This window comes from Numida meleagris, chromosome 3, assembly GCF_002078875.1.
Source record: "Numida meleagris isolate 19003 breed g44 Domestic line chromosome 3, NumMel1.0, whole genome shotgun sequence".
NCBI classification, from domain to species: domain Eukaryota; kingdom Metazoa; phylum Chordata; class Aves; order Galliformes; family Numididae; genus Numida; species Numida meleagris.
This window is the reverse complement of record NC_034411.1, coordinates 28,023,377-28,041,447: the sequence shown is the minus strand read 5'-3', so window position 1 is coordinate 28,041,447 and position 18,071 is coordinate 28,023,377.

The following is an 18,071-nucleotide window of genomic DNA, read 5'->3' as shown; positions in this document are numbered from 1 at the left end:
TGTTCAGGACCCCACGTAAAGTGATTCTTCTTCCGCGTCACCTGATAAAGGGGGCTCACAATGAGGCTATATTTTGGAACGTGCATTCTCCAAAAGCCCACTACGCCCAGGAAAGATTGCGTCTCTTTCTTATTAGTAGGTGGAGACATGGCAGTGATTTTGTCGACCACACCTGCTGAGGAGCAAAATACCGTGGGGACTGTAGTAGTCCTTCTCTTCTGAGAACTAAGTATATCCACTACATGATGTTATGATGTGGAATACCAATAACCGAAAATCATAAAACCATGACACTATTGAAGGTTTAGCAAGCAATATAGGCAGGCAGTTTAAGCAAGCAGATAGTCACACAGACAGCAAAACCTTTGCAGAAGTTTCCTCTTTCAGCATTTTACACCTAAGAACATTTCAGTAGTATTTGTTGGTAGTGACTGGTAGAAGATTTCCCTGTCATAAGATGAAGCTGAGAAGATTGCATCAAGGTATATTACCAGGCCCCACATGGAAGACTGCCCCTCATCTCATTCACGCAATATAATGTCTTCAATGACATCTAAAGGCAGCAGATTTACAATGGGAAAAGGGCATTATTTTCCACCACAGCAATCAGTTAAATTAATCCACTCATTATGCAACTCTCAGTTCCACATTGCTATTTCTCCTAATAAGGCAAAAAGCTTTGCAAATTTGAAGAAAGGATTTGGCAGGTATGTGCATAAGATTAGCATCTGCTAACTGTTATCCAGGAAAATATCACAAGAGAAAATATAATCACTGTGTTTCAGGACGAAAGACTGTGCTTGGAGGTCAGGGAGAAGAGTGACAGAGCACTGGAACAGGATGCCCAGAGAGGTTGTGGTGTCTCCTCTGGTGATATTCAAAACCCACCTGGACACCTACCTGTGTGACCTGCTGTAGAGAACCTGCTTTGGTAGAGAGTTGGACTAAATGACCTCCAGAGGTCCCTCCAGACCTCTGTGATTCTGTGATATATATTCAAAATGTGCAATTTTGATAAAGTGCCCAAGCAAATGGTGAACTTCACAAAATAAGCACTGTCATTAAGATTACTTTCCATTGTTTGAACATTTACTGACTTTGTTGAGAAATCCCCACATTTCATATTTCTAGAGATTTAATAACATTTTAGAATATTGACACAAAAACTGAAGATGTATTTATTATTTTCTGTGTTTTGGTCTGAGTACTGAATGTTCACATAAAGCTTTGGAGACAGGGTGACCACACAGTGTCTCTTTTGGATGAGATAATTTATTCTGTGTTTTTTAGGATGTGTCTCCCCACCTATATCACCTGTCTATGCATGTACCTCAAAATCTACTTGCATATCTACATACCCTGCAGGGAACACAGCCCTGTGGGAACTGGTCTAGGCTAAGGCTTTCTGTGTATGATTAAAGCCAGTATGCTTTAGTCTTAGTGTCAGATTATCACTATCACTTATAGCTTATTATTTGTACTAATAAAGTGTATCTTCTGCAGAGCCTCAAACTGAGAAAGAGAGAAAGCCAGTATGGGAGAAAACAAAACAGAACAGGTACATGGCATTTTTCCTGTTTTTTTCCTGTACTCTTCAGTCATCAGCAGATTATTTCTGGTTCTGGCTGTATCATTATTCAGATAGCTAGAAACATACCATATAAAAAGTATAGACTGACTAATCCACAAAAGGAAATCCTGTCTCCACTTGCAAAAAACTGTTTTTCTTAGCAGTCTTCTGCCCGAGTAGAGGACAGTGGAGGTCATATGGTTTTAACTGATGGACAGATTTACATCCAGCAGCACGTAGCCCAGACACTATATTGCTAATTTCTGAACTTGGTATCTTCTGCATCCCATATTTTCTATACAATTACCTGGATACTAAATGGTGAATGAGAGCATATCTCAAAGGATGAACGTTTTCTGAGCTTGATACATCTAATTTCTGGAGGTAGGAGAAACTGAAATTTTGCTGTGACAGTAGTTCAGCATTTAAAATATTGATTTCCTCTTGAACTCAAACCAAACTGCCTCATATTTCACATTTTTGACAGACAGACAAGTTTTTGAGTCTCTTGGAAGTATCAGAATGCTTCATTTTGGTAGTGGCAAATTGTTTTCGTCTGCTGAAGTTGAAATGTTTCACGTAATTATGTCAAAATACTTTATTTTGTTAATGTGAAAACACTATAACATTATCTTCAAACTTCAGTACAATACACCATTTAAAAATTCATGTAAATTCAATATAAAAAATTAATATGAGTACAACAAAAATCAATTAATCAAAATGGTGCCGTCAAAATGAAATGTTTTTTACCTTATCAAAACAAAATGTTTTGACATTGCTGAAATAAAACAAGACAGCTGAAGCAATTTGTTTCAGCTCCTTTCCAATGAAACTTACATCAAAATTGACATGTTCTCTAGGAATATTTTGATGCTGATGAAACAATATGTCACAATGAAACACTGTTATATGTAAAATGTTTTTGCTGTCTTTCATTTTAGGAAGAGGAAAAAATACATCCAAAGGGCTGGTCACAATGACTTGGCAGATTTAGCAGCCACACTTTTACATGTGCCTGGAGGTCCTCGCAATTAAGGTATCTATGGCTACTTATGTTTTCACTTCTTCCAAAAATAACCCAGTGGGTTTTACAGGTTGTTCCTTAGGTGAAGGTGACTCTAAAAACGCTGCAAAGATTTGTCTTTCCCTATTCTTTGCTACAGTGCAAGAGAACAAGAATAGCTGTAAGCATTTCATGACATCTCTCTCTTCTTGTCTTCTTTACTTTATGATTGGGGGCGATTTTCTCTCCTGCACATGTCCCTTCATGTCCCTTTCTCTCCATGTTTCCATGGTACAAATGCTTGGGCAAGCTCCCTTTTACCTTCTGCATGAGTATTCATAGTTCTAATTAAGTTAAATTCAGCTTGTCTGAGTTGAGAATTCTTATCAGGAATACTTAACCTGTGCAAATAATATGCATAGACAGAAGTATTCCTTCTGAATGCTAATTAACTATCATTCAAGACTTCATACATAATCAAATGTCCAAATGCACTGAAAGCCTTACAGGTAAAAAAAAAAAAAGAAACAAAAAAAAGTTCAGAAAAGGCAACTAACAGAAATTCTTTGCTGGCAATTCAGAGCAGCCTAATGTCCCTGAGCACATTTCTTGATTCACGTTGTGACTTTACCTTCTTATTTTAACTGGAAACAGAGGGAGCCTAGCTATTCCTCCACCTGGGATGCAAACACTGAAAGATGGTGATGAAGAGATAAAAAAAAGCTAAGAGGGTCATTCAGTTTTCTTCATTTTCCAGAACCATATTTTTAAACTGAGCCTTGCAGAAAGTAAGTGATAATTAATTCTGTTTAGCTCTTTTTAAAGTGACTGCACTCTTATCTATATCTTCTCTGCAGTCTTTCCTTGTTTCTTTTTCTTTTTCTGTCTTGCTAGAACCTCTTGCCTTAGAATATGTCTGTTTCAGGCCATAGTTCCTTCTTTTCACGGACTAGTCCTAATTTTAAGAAGTGTGGTGCCCAGCCAGACAGACTAAGGCCCAAGGAGTAGGCTGCCATGAACCTGAACATCTCTGAGCAGACCCATAGAACTTGGCCACCTGAACAGCTGTCAGGGTACTCTGGGTCTGGCAGTGTGATTCTTCTTGCCAGCCTTAAACATGTGTGCTATATAAATAAAATCTGAGCTCTTTGCTCAAGTGCTTCCTGATACAAAAAAAGAGAAACTTTGGGTCAGTAATTCACTCCATCTGTTTCTGGCATCTGTATTTCAGTGAGCAAATCATGCTCTTAAAGGCTTTATTCTCTCCTGCGGGACCTTAGCACAAATGACATCTATAGACATCTACAGTGTTAAGGCTTGAAATCAGTCAAGATAATTTCCTTATCAGGCTTACTAGCTGGGCCTATATTTATCCATGCTATGCCATGTGATACAAAGTTCATCCACACCAAAACCAGGCACAGGCATGCCAGTGCTCTCTGTGTCCCTGTACCCATGGTTTCCCTTGAAACCAGGATGACAGAGATATGCACGTGAAAGGACTGATGCCCAGTGAACCATGCCTGAGTATGAAGTCAGGAAGTGTAGGATACAGTACAACATCTCTTTCAGACCCTCACAGAATTCCATATCCTGATGCATAAAAACCTGGAACACCAAGAGCTACAAAGCATTTCAGTCAGTGTACCTAAAAGACCCAAAGCCTTCTTGCTACACATGTTTCTCATTAATGTCCAATTTCTTTTAAGTAGGTCAATTCTTCCTCTCTCCTAACACTCCATCTAATTCCAGTGGTTCTGTATTGTAAAAATGTAAGAAACTTTTGCTGTTATCATGCTTATATTATTCCTTCTACATTTTCCAAGTATTTCTTCTTTATCCCTTCATCTTTCGATACAGAGAATTAGTTTTTTCATTCCATCCTTTTTAGTGCTTTTATGAACACATCAGGTTATGACCACATTCCTTTCACTTCCCAATCTCATCATCATTTCTTTTGTCTAAGTGTGTATTTTCTCCATTTTTACAAACCGTTTCTTCATTCTCAATCTAAGCATGGAAAAATCAATTGTTTTGCAACGCTACACAGAAGGTCATTGTTATCTCTATAGATTTGCATGAGGTCCTGTAGAATGTATAATCCAAATTATACAGCCCAGATAGGCCCTCTTGTGTTCTGTTATATGCTCCCCATCCTCAGGCCCACAGGATTTAGTTGTTGTTTTTGATCTTCTACCATCTACATTATTTTATTGCAATCCTCCATTATTTAGGCACCACTGTCTATTATATCATGGGACAAAAGAACATGTTAAGCTTTATACCAATAGAAATTCTGATTTTGATTTGCTCAGCTGTTAAGTGCCTTGTTCAGAGGTGAATCCTAAAACCTGTGTTAGGAATATAGTAAGTGAAGACCTGCCACTGCATTTTGAGCAGGGACTGGATGCCTTTATGTTCCATTTGCATTGCTATAAGCATTCCTCGTTTTGCACCTAGAAATAATCCTTCCTTCTGTCTTCCTTTCAGTCCTTAGCTTAGGGAATATTCTAATATGCAACGCTGTTAATCATGGAGAAGCTTACATAATTACGTGTATTTTCATAATTATGTGAAAAGTGTAAAGATATATAAATGGCACATTAAGAGGGAGAGTAACTGGACAAAATATAGACGAAAATTGACAGAAACAGGGATGGGAATATTTTGACTGATGGCTATATGTGAATGACTAATATATGGATGTATTAAAAGGATGAACTGGAAGAACAGATGAATGAAATGAATCAGCTGTAATGGAGGGAAAGGCAAGTAAAGCGAATATTAGAGAGAGAAAGTGAGTGCAAGTGGCGTTGTGAAATTTGTTCTGCCACATTGATCCCTGCTGGATCTCTTCAGGAATCAGCTGGTTAGCAGTGAAATTGAGTTCACTCGACAGATGTGCAAGAAAGATGAGAATGGTCTTTGAACAGAGGGAATCCGAATTTAGAAATGATAGCAAAGATCTTAATGAAGGGAACATTATGAAAAGATTAAATCTTAGCACAAGACTTAGGAATATAATGAGGAAAAACGTAGAATGAAGTTTCAGATAAAATCAAATTCCGTATGTATTCTTTTGCAAATGAAACCCAGAACTTGGATGTGCCTTCTATTTTTATCTATATTTTCCTAAATCCCAGTCACACATTTTAAAGGTCAGAAATTTCATATTTTGGACCTTACTGGCACTGAAGCTTATCAAGAAACTGGGCTTTTCATGTGTAAATGTGATGCAGTGATCTGTCTGTAGTAACACCAAGGGTGCAACAGACAATATGCTTTCACCTATCCTGATGCAAGCACTTGGAACTATCATTAACAAAACTATATACCTTAAGAAGATGAAATTTAAAGAGCTTCTCTTGTAAGCCTCTGCTTTAAATCTCATCAGAGTGATAGTACTTGTCACACTACATTTATTAATTTATCATGTTTTGGTTTTCAGTATGCAGTTACAGTGCTCTGTGCACACAAAATGTACAAATATTTGCAATACTAACCTGCTAGGTCACAGACTTTGAACATCTTCTGTTCAAATAAACGACATGAAAATAACCAGAAGTTACTACTCCTTAGGACCAGGACCCTTCCCTGTGTAGGGCCCTGCTAGCAGCTCTTTAGTCAACCACTGTCCCATCTATTTTAGAGATAAGGCCCAGCTGCAACATTTAGTAGCCAGTAGCTGGTCAAACTCTTTCTGCACACAACTTTTCAGAGTAGCTAAGGGTAAATAACATAAACCCAAAACAGGTTTTCACATACTTGGGTTAAATATGATTTCTACTGAAATAAGTGTGTTCTTTGACCAGTATTCACCAGACAACTGATGTGTCTGGGGATAGCTATAGCAACTCACACTAACAGAGAACAAGCTTCCTTCTATATACAGAAAAGCATTAGACTTTTGAAGGAATAAATATGCAAGAGTTGAAACTACATTTTTCAGCTGACTTTACTGACTTTATTCTCAGGTATAGTTAGACATGTTTAAAGCTATTCATTTCAACATATTTTGAACATCTGGTTAGATCTGAAAAACAACATTGCAGAAATGAACTACGGTGTGTCCCATTATATACTTTCAGTATGTCTTCTGAGTCATTTCTGATTAGCTTGCTGGAAATATTATCTGGTCAACAATGCAGAGAAAGCCAGCTGTGTTATCTTTGTGCAGCATCAATAATGATCAGCTGACTTTTGGTTTCTCTCTATTTTTCACTGCAATAAGGAGATGATATGCTTTTCCTGCACTTGGCAGGGTTACCTTTCTAGCAGGCCGAAGAAATGAATTTTGAACTGGAAACCAAACCATCAAATTCACTGAGAAAGGAATCAGATAAAATGCTAAACTATAGTCTCTGGTTTTGGCTTTACCTAAAAAGAGGGGGGAAAAAGAGAATTCTTTTATTATTTTAAAATGTTCTTATGTCACACATTAAATGTAATTTTACTGATGATTGGGACGTCACTGTGATTGCTCTGACTACAGTTATCCTTTTCTTGTTCACAAGGCAATTATATCAAAGTTCTCAGCTTTGGCATCAGTTTCGTCATTTAAACTGCCCTGTTCTCTTCCTCAAAAAGATGCCTTATTTTTCCAATGTCCAGCATAGCTTCTTTTCTTTGCTTCTATCCTGCCATGTTTATTTCTCACTTACAAATGAAAAGCTACTGGTCATTAATAAGTCCTCCAACACATTTGACTTTTGAATAAAGTCAACAAAAGTATTACTAAAAAGGCTCAAGAATACTTTTTTATATTTTGTGTAGAAACTGACTTTTCTAATGTAAAACTCAAAACCTTACTATTTCCATCTCATATTAGTGTCTTTTTTCCACAGAGGGTCTATGGTTGAGGAGTTTTGAGTTCCCTTGTGCCCCCAAGGTGGATTACTTCTTCTTATTACTGCAGTCTTCCCTTTTGGTGGAGGAATCTGTCCATCATTCACTATGTCATTTATTACACATTTATCTTAAATCTGCAGAAAAATTTATTAAAAAAAAATATTTTCCCTCTCAGTATTTACTCTTTGTTTTTTAACAAGAATTAGTTTTTTTTCTTCAGGGATTAGACAACACACACATATAAACAATATTAAAAGAACATCTAATCAAAAATCCAATTTCGTTAGATGTTTCAAAGACTATTTCTGAGGGAAAATGCAGACAATTTCTAATTTTTCAGTCTTCCCGAAAATGTCAGTGCCTGCCCAGCCTGGCTTCATCTGAATATCACTGTGAACTGAATGCCATCAAAGCGATTGCTGAGATTGGCAGAAGCAATGGTGGCACCTGGTCAACCTCCAGCTTTAAAAATCAATGAGCAGCAGAATAATTACACTTTATTGTACCTGCTAATTTCTCCTGGAAAATGCCTTAATAAATTGATTGCATGTTTCAAGTAAACCTGTAATGAGAGGATTATTTACAAAGGCCACACAGAAGCTGTTATTAAAAAGCAATCAGAAGGAGAGAGGAACAATGTCAGGAGGACTCAGTGGGGAAACCTGAATAGTAGGGGGTTTGGTATTTGATTTGTATTATCTTGCTGACATTTTAATTAAAATGTATCTCTCTCATTTCATTACTGTCTCACACTTCATCTGAATTAACTTTCACACTTGGTTAAAGAGGAAGACTTTCCTTACACATTAAAACAAGGCGGTGCCGATAGCTTTGCTTTCATTTTTCAGGCCAGAGCCTGGAACATCCTAATTTTCAGATCTGGATTCTGTTGAAACTGAATATGAGAGTGCTCAGTGAAGGGTTTTCCTTGGGGATCTGTAAACAGCAGGATCCAGCAAAAGAACACCCCTACTGCTTGCCAAATGGATCTTAGAACACTGAAGGAAATTGAGACATTTGCAGACCCAGATCAGTGCCTTTTAGTTGATTTAAGATGCTAACAGCATGTAAAAGACAACCAAATCTTTCAACACTGTCTTAAATGTTGAAATTTTTAACTGGTAACTGAAATAAACTTTACACTAAACAAAAATGGCGCATTATGCCAAATTACTCTCTCCTCCCCTTCCAATTGTAAATAAGTTTTAAAAACAAACAAAAAATTAGTTAGCTGGAGAAGTGTGAAAAAAGGATTAAATAAAGATGTATAATTAGTTATAATTAGTTAGTATACATTTGCACTGGCCCAGTAAACCCAAGCAGTGAATAACTGCTATAGTTATGGGGAAGGAGGTCCAAATGATAAAGATGGCTGGGTTTAAGATCATCTTACCAGTATCTGAAGAACTTAAAATCCAAGAAGTATACAGGATATGAGTAATGTTCCTAGGAGAAAACAGCAGAAGGGCTGGAGCCCGAATCCAATGTGGATGCCAGGCAGGCTGGAAGCTGCTTCCCCAGGCAGCAATCCCACTTTCCCCTGCAGTGCTGCCACCAGATGGGCAATGATAGATTACCCTGGACCTAAATGTAGAACTACCAGAAAGGATTTTCTGAATTCTTCTCAATTAGTATTTGTAGGATTCACTAAGGAAACTCTTACAAAGCATTTTTGATATTGTCTGAGATTAGTTCCACAATGGGAAGAAGTGCCAAACAAAGAGTGTTTTAACTGTGATGCAATGTTGCATTATCTCATGGGAGCTACAGATTAGTTGTGTGCTGCTCATGTCCATGCACAGGGCGTGCAGGTCAGATGCCCTACGATAGGGCACCGAGATGAGCAACTACCAACTCTTCACTCAAAGAAGGAGACAGCAGAACGTCATAGGAACAGTGCACAACTACCTGTGCCCTCGCAAATATGGGAGTGATCACGAGGCCCACAGATACACTCTGGGACATGAGGACTTTCCTGCAGAGTTGGTCAGCCTGTGTTAAGATCTCTCTCAAGACAAATAATGACATTACCCAAACCATTTCAAAAGAGACTGGTATTGCACTCTCTTTGTCACCATCAAGACCATTATCATTTCAATGCTTTTTTTCTTATCCATTTCAAAGTTTGTGTCATATTGTTTGTGATGCTAAAAAAAAAAAAAAAAAAAAAAAAAAAAACGAAGCCCATAAAGTGAAAGAGAGAGAGTTGATCTTGCTGTGTGTAATAAGAGTACACAATAAAACTCATTCTGTGAAGCATTCTTCAAACTAACTGTTGTCTAAAATGATTTGGGATTAAAAATTGAGAGACAACAGTGAGCATAACATATAGGTTGCACTAAACCAGGCTATAAAGTGAAAAATTAACACAGCTTTCTCATATGAGTCTAATAAGAGATTGAAGAAAATGAGAACAGGAGGATGATTAGGCACGCTCCTAGCAGAGACTCAAAATACGATAAAGACACAGTGATGTGAAGAGAGGGGGGACCTTCTAGGCAGCAAGAGCCGTGGCATAGGAGCAGTAAGCCAGAAACAGGCAATGTTAAAAAAAAGAAAAAAAAGAGGGAGAAGCCCTGGAAGATTGCTGCAGCAAATTGTTGGAGGACAGATTTTTGCGGGAAGACAAGTGCTGCTTCCCAATCCCAAGCTCCTTCTGCAGTGCCAGATCTGAGTTACAGCAGCAAATCTGCCAGGTATTCAGAGATGCAGTGGGATCAAAGCCATCTGCAATCTTTTTGCAGCTGTTTGACAAGACTCTGGGTAGACTAAGTCTTGAGATATTAGAGTCTTGGCAACAAAATAAAACCGAAGATTGAACTCAGTGAAGATCACCAGCTCTGGCTCTTTTGATGCACTTTTTCCCTACAGTACACCTGCAAGCGTATTTCCTAGTTACTTTCCTATTTTTCATTGCTATTCTTTAAGGTGAAAACAAATTTCACTCCAAGGCAAATGTCACTCCTACTTGCATGAGTTCCCTTCTCACTAACAGCAGTTTTTCCAGCAGCCTATAAATTCTCAGAGGAACTCAATGTGACAAAACCTTGTATTTGGCAGTTTTCTTATAAAATGTACAGGCTTCTGGCAACTAATATAGTAGGAAATGATCATCATTTCTACACTGCTTAGTTTTATGGTATGTTAAACTACTGATATACTGATTGAAGAAAAAAGCCCTCAGCACATTTCTCTGTGCTGATGGATTCTTAGAAAAGCTGATGGTACCAAGGAGCTGTAGTACTGTACAGTAAGCTCTAATCTTTACTCATATTAGAATCCATCTACTTTACTGTAGTATCTAGGCATTCTTTATCATACCAAATGCAGAGCAATTTTTCAAATATACATGATCTCTATCGTTCCACTCACGATATTGTATGGAAGCTCTCTAATCACTGTGAAACATCCCCTCTCCCTAAAACTGGGAGGAATGGATTGCAGGATATTAAGCCAAATCATTGTAAGTCCACGCTGCTGCCTGACACTTCAAGTGAAAATCCATTTAGTGGTCAGTGCAGTTTGCTTAGCACTGATATAATCTGCTTGTCATGGAAAAAGGGAGCTTCAATCCAGGCTAAAAGTTCCCACTTTGTTTCAGAAGCAGAAGAAAAGTAATGAATTAGTCCACATTTAAAATGTAAAATGTTTGGCTCTCTGGGACCAGAACTCCAAAAGGAAACAGAGCGTCCTAGATGTTTTCTGAGTATCAAATAAAATCATTGCCCTGACAAGCCCCTGATTCCTGCCCAACAAACAGCAAATGGGATCATGAAATGGGTGAAGAAATGCAAGCATCCCCCTCTAGACACATTGCCTTCATTAGAGGTTGTAGAAATACAAGTTTTCAGGTTTTCAATTTTTCACAACACAACTTCTCTTCTTCTTTTCCATCCAGTCTCCATATCTGTGCTGACCTGGCATGCTGCACATTTGCAAGGATTTACAATAAGTTTTTTTCAAAGGGGGAGCTAATAAAATAGATGCTGCTGAGTCATGTGGAAACATAGTTCATGGCACTTCTGCTAGCAAGGCTGTCCACAGCTGTGTTCTGAACACAGATCTCCTGAGCCTGACCAGACCTTTAGCAAATGCGTTACCTCCTTGCCCCTCTACAAACAATAGGAGCCAAGATGCCATTCCCCTCTCCCCAGGCCTCAGAAAAGAAAGATTAGCCATTCAGGAATGCTGGAAGGACGAAAAAAAAAAGTGCCAGCAGAGGAGCAAGAATCCACCCAGAATTATTGCACTATCTCATCTCTTTCCTTGCTGTCACATGGAAAGCTTTAATTATTTCCCTCCACATTCATACCTCACAAACTGAAATAACTGTCTTCTGTCTCTTCCATATTTTATAAGTTTGCAGAATGGTCTTTAATCATGGTAGGTAGGTATGTATTTCAGTTTGTGGTAGTCTTTAATTCTGAATGCAATACTGCCTATGAGTGCAGTGCATTTTTATTTGTTAAATAAAAACACATGCACACTTGCAAATATATATATAGATACATGAATCTGGATGTGTGCACACATTTTTTATAAGTTGCATGTATTCATATATGTACAAGCAGAAGCATATCTACCCACAAAGGTTAGATTATCAAAGTGGCCAGCAGTTTTGGGCTACCTTCAACAAGAGGTCATGGCTTTAAGTTGCATCAAGGAAGGCTCAGGTTGGATATTAGGAAAAATTTATTCTCAGAAAGAACGGTGAGGCACTGGCACAGGCTGCTCAGGAAGGTAGTGGAGTCACCATCCCTGGAGGTGATCAAGAACCATTTGGATGTGACACTGAGGGATATGGTCCGTGGGCATGGTGGGATGAGCTGAGGTTGGATGAGATGATCTTAGAGGTCTTTCCAACCTTAATAATTCAGTGATTCTATGATTCATTTGCACCCTTGTTTAAAGTACCTAGAATTTCTGGTCAATTATCCTTTGAAATACTTTCAAGGTTGGCATTCAAACAGATATAAATAGGATCGATAGATGTTTTGTACAGTAAATATTTATTGAAATGCACACATATGACCACAATGATGTTTGTGTGGGTTCACACGCTAGTATATGCATGTATGAATACTATTGTGTGTCTATGATACAAATCATGTAATGATACAAGCTTTTAACTCAGTAGGAAGATGAATGCATTTTATTTCCCCATTTTAATGGTAAAACAGTTGTGACTTACAGGGCACACAGCACAACACTGCTGAGACCTGCATCACTTGTGAGTGACTCTATAGTACAGCTAGTCAGACACGTAAGTGAAACGATCAGTAACAAAAATTTGCAGGTTAACACCAGCATAGAGGAAATACAAAGAAAGTCCTGGGTTCAAAATGCTCAACCAATCAACTTTGTTTAAGCTGGTAACTTGCTGTAGTGTCAACACATCGCAGCAGCTATGGTTACCTCTACAGAGATAACATTGCACCATTTGGGAGCTGTTTTGTTTTGACTTTTTTTTCCTATTCCATTTACCCATATTAACAAGTTGCTTCTTTAGGGACACCTGCAGCTTCACTCTTTCGTGATAATGCATAGGCATGTGTGGCTTTGAGAGCTATTTATGTAATATTTCCATTAACAAGCTGTAATTAAACCATCTAATTAAAAAAGCAGTAGTCTATTTAACAGCATTTTAATTTTTTTTATAGAATGCCTAGCAGAACAGTGATTAAGTTCCTCTGTTAGATGAGCATTATGGCTTTTCATAAGGCTCCTAATTATTCAACACAAAATGTTAAATAAATTAAATTAAAGACATAATTTTATTTTTCTGGGGAAAAAAGAAAAAAAGAAAGGAACAACAAAACACACAAAAGTAAAAAGCTGCTCCAATATATGCATTAATATACTAGGGATTATTTTTAATGTGCTGTGCATTTAAACCTAGACAAAAACTGATTAGCAATGTAAAATAAGTGAATAAAATCTCACACTTACTAGACAAACAGGGAGGTGGCTGTACTTTCATCCCCAGGAGGCACCTACTATTGGAGCACAGGAACAGCCCTTTTGGCGCACAGCAGTGGTCCCCCAGCCCAGCACTCTGCTCCCAGCTGGGACAAAAAGAGAGGCTGTCCAGAGAGAATGCACAGTCCTCGCTCTGTTCCTCTTGTGTTTTCTGAGCACTCACACCTGCTGGACTGGGACTCTAGATTGTACATCCCACCTATTCACCTTAGCATCCATCTACAAATCTGTTGTCTGGGGATTTTTCTAATCCTGTTTTGAGCTTGATTGAGCTCTCTTCTTCTGAAGCCTGCTAGGCTAGCAGCTTCCAGAATTTCCTTATCCTCTGAGTAGAGGTGTGCTTTCTTTCTGTTTTAAAACTGTTGTCTACTAGTTTTTGTCAAGTGCTCTTTATTTCTATTATCACAGAAATTTAGTGAATAACAATATTGCATTCACCTTATCTGTGATCTGTATCTTATCATAACCCAATCAGAAATATTCATTTTCTTTCACTTCTGAAATGAAATTCTGTTATGTGCTAATATCAGCCATACACTTCTCATCTCCATACCTTGTATATCAAACTGAAAGACCAAGAAAGGACTCAACTTCTGTCTATAGCAGAAAACACATACTTTAATGTGTTTGCTCAAGTATCATTTCCATCTTCGAATTAAAGTGAATGTCCTAGAAATGTGGGGTTGCAATACACAAAAACAGAGGCATCAGTATTACAAAATTGCATGCACACACAGGGAAAGGTGTGAGCTACACTGAACTTCTTCAGTGAACAGAAACCAAATCTTCAAAGGCTTTTAGGATTTGCTAGGGACCACAGAGCTAACGTTGCAAGCTGTTAAAATAACAGAAAACAACATCAATAACAATAACAAGCTCAACAAAACAAAATAACAGCCAAAGTCCCTATGACTATTGTAATTTAATGCAAGGGACTCACATTGACTTCTGAGCGTTACTACTAATTCTGATAGCACTGCTTAGGATGAAGATTGTAGACTTCCTCCTGTTAAGAAGACCATGCTACAGAGACCCCATTTTCACTTTCCAGTTACTTTTCCTAAACGTGACCACCCTCACCAGTGTTTCCCAATTTGACTCTCTCTACCCTCATTCATTCACATGCAGTGCTATTTCCAAGAAGGAAATTACTCAGGCTAAACAGAAAAAAACTTGTACTCTACTGAGACACTTCTGTACCTCTGGATTTGGGGTTTTGGTTTTGCTTTGCAAAGTTTGACAGGAATTAACTGTCATACAGGAAAGCCACCTGTCAAAATCTCTTAGTCTGGTCACAACATTCCAGATATGGTGAAGTTCAGTGTTTTAATTTCAAGAGGCTCCTTGGGCTGCCCCTTCCCAGGGGGACCGGCCATGAGCTCTGGGTGCTGTGGTTAGAATGGAGCTTCTAGCTGTTGCAAGGCACAGTATTGCAGCAGACACAAGGACTGAGAGCCAGCAGTCTCTCCCACATTTTCCAGTCTGCCCTGCATTTTACACACAAGCAGCATGGAGGAGGAGAAGGAGGGATCAGCCTAATCTGAATGTAAATGAGAGGGGGACGAAAGAAAATGGAGAAACAGGCACTAAAAAGAGGGGATTTGTGGGAGCAAAGCACAATTCTGCATTAAAAAAAAAGGATATTTATGAACCTGCTTGGTTTTGACCCAAATCTTTTACTGTTGGTGTTTGCCTCACTGCCAAGTCCAACAATAAAAAACACATTAGGCCAAAGGAGGGTGTTTGCTGTTTAGTCTGAACACAGAGCAGCGATATGTAAAATGAGTTTCTATGTATTTAATCTTAGCCAAATTAAACTGTCAGATGTTTGTTTCTCCAACCTGCCTCAGCACTTCATACCACAAGGAAAATGTTCCCTAAGCGTAAAGCACAAGTAAGTGAAATGAGAAAACAAGAATGAAAATATTTATCATTTTATTTCTCATTAGCATTCCTTGATCAAAAGCCAGAATGTTGTGGTTGTGCCTCCCCCATCTCTGGAAGTGGTCTGGCTCCCCTACTGCTTTTACCAAAGGCAGAAGGTATTTGAGGCTGTCAAGTGGGAGTTCTCAAGTGGTGTAGGATAGGGTGCCAGGGGAATCATAGAATAGTTAAGGGTGGAAAGACCAAAACGTTCATCCAGTCCAATCATCAGCCCATGCCTCTGACCCCTCTAGACCATGTCCCTCAGTGCCACATCTACTCTTCTCTTGAAAACCTTCAGGGATGGTGACTCCACCACCTCCCTGAGCAGCTTGTTCCAATACCTCACCAGACCCTGTGACACACAACCAGACCCCCAGGAGCTGTTGCATGTGCCTCACCCAGGCAGCAGAAAGTTAGGTTGTGGATGAAACCTTCAGCTCCCAAGCAGTTTTGGAGATCTTGAGCTGACCAGCAAGGGTCTGGAAAAACATTAGTCTCTACAGTGGTCCTTTATGACCAGTCGAAGCAAACAGAACAAAAGATGCTTATGTACAGCTCAAACTGAAGTCGTCAAGGTTTTCAATGCTGACCTTGTTTGAGCATTTAGGATGAAGGATGCAAATCTAATTATTGGCAGGTCCCTATTCTCCTTTACAAATTAACAGAACCCTTTAAATAAGACTGATCCACTCACTTGTACATAAAACCCTAAGCATAAAGTCATATTTCTCAGTATGAGCTCCCTGATACAAAATGAAAGGCAGGTTAGTTTCTGGTTCAGCCTAGGTCTTGATGCATGTTGCAGTCACTATAGAAAGACCTTCTACTTGACATCTCCCACACAAAGGCACCTCACATTTCCAATATGAACAGAACCAAGGAAGCCACGTGCAAAGCTTCACAACTGCTTTCTGTGAGCATTTATTTGCCCCTTCAGGGAAATAGGTTTGGTGTGAAACCACAGAAGATATTGGTTACTCAGCACTGCCCTGTGCTCTGCTCCTGACAGCGATGAATTGATTGCAGCAGGGAGCATCTACAACAGGCATGGGTCTGCTGTCAGCTGCTATGCAGCAGTTCTAACAAAGTCCATTCAGAAGTGACCAACATACCAGGGATAAGGACACTTCTGCAGGTAGTGCTGCCTTATCTGAAAAAGGGACTATTTCCTTGAATTGGAAGGTCACAATCTCCAAAGTCTCCAAATTCTTTTTTCTTTTTTTTTTCTTTTCCCTACCAGAACGAAATAAAACATACATCTGGTGAGAGAAATAAAATCAGAAATGGAGTTCACTTGTTCCTTATCGTATTATTTTTTTTTTTTTGAGAAGACAAACTTATTCCAGTTATCTGGGTCATCACAGGCACCAAAAAGCTAACCAAGACTACCAAATCATAATATGACAATATCAGCTACTCTGAATCTTCCAAGATATCTCAAGGCCAAGAGTATATAGTACCTGCTTATATCAGAGATGTGTTCATACAGCTCACACGCTTACAAATCTGCTCTCAGAAATTACTTGCAAGAGCAGCTCCTTGTTGTGTTGCTAGCCTTGTCCAGGTCCCACTGTGAGATGACTGTGTTCACTGTGGTACTGCCTCCTGAAGCACTACTGGAAGGAACTTAAAAGACAATGGCCTACTTCTTACCTTGTGATGGTTTCACACTGTTGACTTCAATTAAGTTATTGTGGTTTGAATTGATGTGATGTGAGGTTAGGTCAGAACTGCTTTCCTACAAGGATGTTTAGACACAGTACAATGGAAGAAATGGAGGTTAAACACCAGGAAATAACTTTATAACAATAAAAACACTGTATAGGAACAGCCTGCCTGAGAAAGCTGTGAAATATCCAACTGTGGAGTCTTTTAAGCACAGATTAGAAAATATTTTCTGTATATAGGATAGATATCTGAGATTCTGCACTGGAGCAAAAGGAGCAATTGTATTCCAAAGGTCCTTTCCAGCCCTGTTTTTTGGGATTAGGAGTTTGCGTTAACCATATTTAACTAACCTGGATAATTTTAGCAGTAAACCAAATTTCATATTTGACATTTAAAATTTGATTTATCACACTAGTAGGCTGATTTACTCTCCCTAATTCTTCCTGCACTGCTTCTTTGGCCTAAATCTCACAGACCTGTATACAAATTTGATTAATTAATTTCTTTTCAGAATCCCAGGGAGCTATCACTTTAAGACCCAGTAGCACAATGTTTGATTTACTTCATAAAACTTCCATTTTTTTCCAGTAGCAAGCAATGAAAATATGTCAGCAGTTTCACATCAAAGAGAATATCAAGGGGGAAAATGTCCATGCAGCCAGCTGGTTCTTTCACAATCTCATTCATATACCTGGGTAAAAAAGAAAGGCCAAGGAAGGAATTTTTAGATAGGAACTGAAAGTTACATAAATGTGGAAGAAAGATCAGATATAATGAAGCTTTTATGCTGCCAGACAAAGTCAGGAACCCTCATAGAAGGCAGAGATGAGACTGGAAGTTGTAATTATATCACTATATTGCCAAATATGAAGTCTTCCTTTTCAAATATATTGGTATTAAATGTGCCGGAAACAGGAAATGAAACAGGTTGCACACAGAAGGTGAAATGGATTTGTCAGGTTTCATTGTGAAAAAATGTGAAATACAAAATGAGGAGAAGACCTAAAATAGTAATAAAACATCAGCAGTGGTGGAGAAAGAGTTTGATTGCTTGCTTCCCTTTTTTTTTTTCTT